This window comes from Nipponia nippon, unplaced genomic scaffold (assembly GCF_047370975.1).
Source record: "Nipponia nippon isolate SJK-2023a ecotype South Korea unplaced genomic scaffold, ASM4737097v1 scaffold_2, whole genome shotgun sequence".
NCBI lineage: Eukaryota > Metazoa > Chordata > Aves > Pelecaniformes > Threskiornithidae > Nipponia > Nipponia nippon.
The window spans coordinates 9,355,436-9,362,118 of record NW_028262336.1 but is presented as its reverse complement, the minus strand read 5'-3'; positions in this window follow the sequence as shown (position 1 = coordinate 9,362,118).

Here is a 6,683-nt window from a genome sequence, read left to right as displayed (position 1 = left end):
TAAAATATCAACTCGGGTTTTAAATGATAACTGATAATGAATATACCTAAATACATTGAAATGCTAGTTTAAGGCCATATACAACCATTTGAGGAAAAGAAATAAATACATTAGAGAAAAGAGGAACTTCCAATTTTGTTGCTGAGAATTCTCTTCAAATCACTGAAAAGCACAAGGCACTGAAAATTAACAGAATGTAATTTCTTGCACCTAAAAAGGCCACGGAGGCTGCTCCCACGTATTTTTGTTCAAAAGTTTTTGTTCAAAATTTTCTGTACTTCTGTAAATGTCACAAGTTCTAAAACATTCAAATGTACAGGTTTAGAGCTTTCTTTGTACTAAAGGCCTTAACATACTTCCAGTTTCATCATCCCCGAATAACTGATCTAGTCCATTTTTTATATAATGGAAGCACATAAGTACGCCAAAAAGCCTTAGATTCTTACCCTGTTCTCGGAGCATTCTCTGAAGCCATCCACGCAAAAGGCCAAAAATACCCTTGGAAACAATACAGAAAAAAAAAAAAAAAAAAGTGTATATATACGCACACACACATATACACACACAAATATTTTTTAATAAAATCTCATATATTAGTGGTTTGCTTGCAGTGACACAAAGTAACATGGCAGTTAAGCCTCCTTACCCGTAAAATTAATTTTGGTTCTACGATAATCCAGGGGTTTTTTTTAAAAGTATATTAATTGTTTTATTTTAAATTTTTTTAACTTCAGTCCTATACCTTTGAATTTTCTGCTACTTATTGTTAAGTACTACTCCTCTCAGCTTTGTTCCATGTTGTTACAAGCCCCATTTTGCCCAATATTAAAAACAAAAACCATCTCAGTGACATTTTCATGAACCCTCTGCACGTTCTCTCACGCTCAATCACAGGAGTGGGTTTTTTAAGTCATTAAATACTGCCAGCTCTCTATCCCAATACTTCTCTAAGCCAGCAGCGTTACAAAAGCACGTATTAGTGCAACTGCTTCAAAGCACTGTTATGCAAAGCGCTAAGGCAGACCAGCCCCTAACTCTGGCGATGGCAAAACCACTGCACTGAGGCACAAGGTTTCTAGGCTAGCCCCTTGCCTTGCTGCAGCCACAGAAAATCACATTTGCGACTGTTTTTCCCAGCTCAGCCTTGCTCCCGGAGGAGAGCACAGCCCCTACGGCGCGCTGACGCGCAGAGGTCAGCGCAGCGCGTTTGCAGCGCGTTTGCGGAGCTCGGCTCCGCTGCAGCCCCCTGCAGCAGTTCTGGTCGAGGAGAACCAGCCCGCTCCCCCGCCGCGCTGCCCAGCTCCCCCGGGCAGGACAGGCACCCGAAGGGAAGGGACGGGGGCAACACAAAGCAAGCAGGAAGCGCTGCTGCTCACAATATAGACGGCAAAGCCGGATTTTACTGCTCTGAGGGTACTTTTAACCGCGCTCTTCCCACCCGCAGCACACCTTCGCCGGCGGCCCGGGCACAGGCCGCGGGGCCGCTCGCAGCCCTGGGGGGAGCGGCGCAAGAGGCTGCTCCGGAACCGGGCAGCCCCGGCACCGCCAGGAAGCACCTTCGGCCGCCGCCGAGGTAAACCTCGAGCGAGGCCCGGCAGCGAGGGGACGGGGCGGGGGGAACGGGGAATCCGAGCGGGACACCGACACCCGCCAGCCCCGGCAGCCCTCACCTCAGCCGGGCACCCGCCCCCGCCGGGCCTCCCCGCAACGGCCCCGCTGCCGCCCGGCCCCGGCGCCGCTCCGGCTTCCCCCGCCAGAGCCCCGTCCGCCCCCGCCCCAGACGAGGCCCGCACACCGCGGCCGCAGGCCCCGCCGCCGGCGCCCCGCGACCCCTCACCGCAGCCGTGCCGCCGGCGGCGGGTAGTCCCTCTGCCAGCCCTCCCTCTGCCAGCCCCGCCGCCCCTCCTTCCTCCCCGCCCCCGACCCCGCCGGCAGCGGCCATCGCACCACCTCCCGGCACGGCACGGCGCGGCGCCGCCCCGCCCCGCCCCACCTCCCGCGGGCTGCGGCACCGCGGCCCCGGCCGGGGGGCGAGGCCGCTGCTGAAGGGCCCGGCCCCGGCGGGGGGCGCCGCGGGCTGAACCTGGCGGGGTCCCGCAGCGATGGAGACAGCGATCCTCGGGGGCAGGAGAGCCGTAGAACCGCACGCACTTCTCTGGGCGCCCTTCTTGCTGAGAAGGGCCTCGAGGCAGGGCAGGGGAAGCCTGTGCGGTTTCTGAGTCGCAGTAGGCGAAGGCAAAGCCTCCAGGAGGCGGGGAGGCTGGTGCAGAGCTCGGGTTTATGCTAGCTGCAGGGGCTGAGCGAGGGGGACAGGAACAGGACAGAAGAATTAGCCAAAGCCAGCTGCATTAGAGGCAGGACTTCAAAATGCTTGAGGAGATGCACGCTGTCAGTGTTGGGTTTAACACCCTGCACCAGAGCTGGTGACAGGACATCTGCAATTGGATTTTTATAAACACTGCGTAAGTTCGGGAATACCGCTTTCCAAACCATTCCCCTGCTAGCGGTTGTCTGCCTGAGTACAGGTTAAAGGCTCGATCTTATTTGGACTAAGGAATACTTGGCTTGCTTACAACCAGGCACGCACAGAGACAGAGCAGCTGAACTATTCCTATGAACAGACTACTTCAGCCATTACAAATACTAAATGCCTGCTCTTGTCCCCTGCCCCCACCCCATCAGCCACAGCTATTTCAAAGGAGTTAGAAGTGAGATCACTTCCACGTTTCTCTTCCTTTCCCCACATTACAATGCTGATTACCTGGTACAGACGGAAAGCAGAAGTCCCAACAGGCACCAGCTGTCATTAGTACTATACACTGTCGGTCAACAATTGAAAGCCATCTGGCTGTATAAGCAGAACACTAAAAATACAGTATCTTGAAAGATACTTGGTATTGATTTTGTTTTCCTCTTAAGTCTGTCAATTTCATAGCAGTCTCATTTCCCATCTCCCCTCCTTCATGAGCCATGCAGTGTGTCAAATTCTCCTACAGACTCTTCAGTTCAAAGTGAGACCCAAGGCAAAACTACCTAATTAGTGTGCCAACTGCCAGGCATAAGCCCATCTCTGTAATATAACTGGACTGATGTTGGGGGTGAGGGCGTGGAAGATGACAACAATGACAAAACCTGCGCTCGTTTCACAGGGAATGCTATTCTCCACCACATTTTACATTTCACCATCCCTCAATGCTGAGGAGGAATCCCTACTACTTTTCTCCATAAATTCTTCAGTTATTACTGTAGTTCACCTTGATGAAGGCCTAATAATGAATCAAATGTGCTTTTCTAGCCTCTAAAGTGGTAACCCTTTGTGCATAGAGGCCGTAACGGATCACTGAACATCTGCCCCCACACTCTGTAGAAGAGACCTTGTAAAAGGCTGTTTAGTTTTAAGTTATTTGAATGTCAATGGCTTTGGCGAGGTCTGTTCCACATGCAACATCTAGACATCATCAGCCCCAAAAAACTACAGCCTCAGCAGCTGTCACTCACTTTACATCCCGCCTGGTTTATCACACCAGAAGCACTTGGCAATTATTTTGAGGAGTATGGAAAGACAGATCATGAAAAAGAATCAATCTTTCCTTATTTCTTTTTCCAGAATTTCATGCAGTAAGGCGACGTTATGCTGGTTCCTTGGCCCCATTGCCCTTCTATCCCTCACCTGCAAATAATCATCAACAATGCACAGTATGTTAGATAATGCAACTGGGATTACTAAACTGAGTCTTAATTTAGTGAACAATGCATTGGGCAGAGTCCTGGACAGAGTCTGCAAAGAGCACAGCCCACCCCGTTCCCTTTCTATACACATCTTCAACCAGTCCCCTTTTGCCACATGACCCCTGCATCACTTCTCCAACCATTTCCCACTTACATAGCCAGCTGGTGGTGTCCCCCTGCAGCTCCTACAACAGCGAGTTTCACTCTGACCTTGCATACAAGTTCAGCATGTCCCCTGGTTTCAGGCATAGCAACAACTAAGGTGTATTTGACTTGGCTCAAAAAAAGTATTTTGCTGATCTGGTGCTGCCTAGACCCTTTTCACATCATCTGACACTTGTAAAGGGGCAGAGTTTTTGCCAGAAAAATTTTTTTCCAGCTTCCCCAAATCCTTTCCCAAAAGGTTACAGAAAAGCTTACCTACAGGCACCAAGCAGCCTTTCCACTTCCCCCCTGCGGCAGCAAGCCTGCTGCAGATCCTCCCTCAGGCAGCCGTGCTGCATTCCCCACTCCAGGGACATGCAGGAGCACAGCTTCCCACTGCCCCCAGGTCGTTTTGTTCCCCTTTGGGACTAACACAAGCTCCTCCAGGGCTCCCTTCCCCTTCCTCCACCAGACAATGGGTTTGGCCACAGCCATCTCAGCCCAAGGCTACCTGGAGCACATCCCGGTTTAACATTGCCACTGCTACACCAAAGAAGGGAAAGCACCAGGCAACTATCAATATGAAAAAGCAGGTGAGAAAGGTAGCTTACCTGTCGTGCTAGCAAATGAATAGCTACTTCATGTGCTTAAGACTCTCAGTATCTGTGAGTAAAGCCAGAGAATCAAAGACCAAAAGGACAGCCAATCTGCTGTAGAAAAAGTATCAAAATTGGGAACAAGCAAGCCACAGTGAGGAGAGGACAAGCAAATGAACTCCACTCTGGGGAGCTCAGCACTACAATACAGCTCTTGAAAGTACAGGCTCCAATAGCACATGCATTTGCCTTTAACTTCAAGCTGAAGGGGCTGTAGGAGCTAATGATGGAAGGAAGAAAAGAGAGCTCAGACTGTAGAATTTCTCAGTGTCTCCTGTTTCTCCTCAGGTCCCACAGCCTCTACACACATAAGCAGCAGTAACTTCCTCAGCTCATTTTCCATGCACTTCCTACACCAGAAAACATGCTGCAAGTTCTCAAGGGACTGGAGAACTTCAGGTGGCGTAACAATAACAGCCAGGAAGAGACATCACAAAGGCTGCTGCTTGAATGCAGTTCAGTACAATGCCAACAAAACAGCCCTGGCTGCTGGAGTGCTGTTCCTCACAACCCTATATTGTTTGAGAATTCTTTATGCTTTCGTAATGGTTTATTGCTTTCAGGCCAACAGGCAAACAATTTCAATACAATGTGCACAGATTTTACATTTTCCAGGGCATCCTTCATATCATGGGCTTCCCAGTTTTCGCAGACAAATTAAAGAGTCCTGGAAGTCAAAGGCTGTGGACTGGATTCATTTGAGCATCCTGTACACAATTTTCTGCTATTTCTTGCACAGATCAGAAAGCAGGCAAACAGGATCTTGGCAAGGAAAAAGGGTGATAGACTTGAGCAACCCCAAAGCCCTTGTGAATACAAGTTCTGCCAGAAACTACTTGGGTTGTACCTGAAAAGGTCCTAGCAATCCTCAAGAAGTCCCCACTGGGACACCAGGCAAAATCACCTAAGGTGGTATGTTGACTCTGTTGGTTTTGGTGCTCCCAGACCAAGGAACACGCTGGATTACTTGCAGGACTTGTGGCAGTCACATGCACCTTTCCAGACCCACAAGAAGTTATGATGGAGTGTCACAAGGGACATTTCTGAAAATATCCTTATGTATAGGCAAAACCTGTGCCAAGCTATAGACAGCAAATGAGAATGAGCTCCATCAGTGACATGGATAAAGTTGAGGAAGCCCACGTATTAAGATCTGAAGAGATCTCTACGTGCTGTCCCACGTAGGCCAAAGTAATCCTTCCTTCTACCTATACCCCAAATTGATGCACTGTATTGCCACAGATCCTTCACAAATGCAGTATTATGGCTTGAAATGAGTGATGCACTGATGCAAACTATACCTAGACATAATGCTTTGTGCTTTTGCAACTATATCAACACAGTAGAGAAAGATTAGTTTTCACACTGTAACACCTGAGTGAAGGTGAAAAATACCTCACATACCATCTGGGCATAATGTTATAGAGAATTAACAGGAATTTTTCAAACCACGGTCATACACAAAATAAACTCAGTTACTAGCATATGTCGGGATTTCAGCCCATAAAATTCAAAGTAACTACTCCCTTTGAACAAAATTGGGTCCGTCCACTAGATATATTTACCCCTTTATTTTCCAACTCTAGCCAAAGATTTTAACATCTGATCTTACTACAAACATGAATTAAAAACAGGGACAGCCTGAGCTCCTGAAGTGTTATGATTACTATCCCTACAATATACAGCATTTAAACTTAATAGTGCAGCTTTAGGGTCTTAACTCTACTCCAAGAGAAAACAGCACTGCTCTGCTCTTTTTTAGACTTCACTAAAGCAAAGTGACTTCAGCTATGGCTATTTCTGTCTTTCAAACATCTTCATAGAAGAAGAAGAGTCTCATTTAAAAACCTCAGCTAATTTCTTCAGTGTAATGAAGTGGAAGCGCATAACAAAGAGTTAAAAAATGCCTGCTAACCTCCATGTGTGAAATGAGAGTTAAGCAAAACGAAGTTATTTTTGGATTTTTTTTGTTTGGTTGTTTTTTTTACCTTTGGGATGACTGTCCCGCAGTAAAACGCGACGACTGTCCCGCAGTAAAACGCGACGACTGTCCCGCAGTAAAACGCGACGACTGTCCCGCAGTAAAACGCGACGACTGTCCCGCAGTAAAACGCGACGACTGTCCCGCAGTAAAACGCGACGACTGTCCCGCAG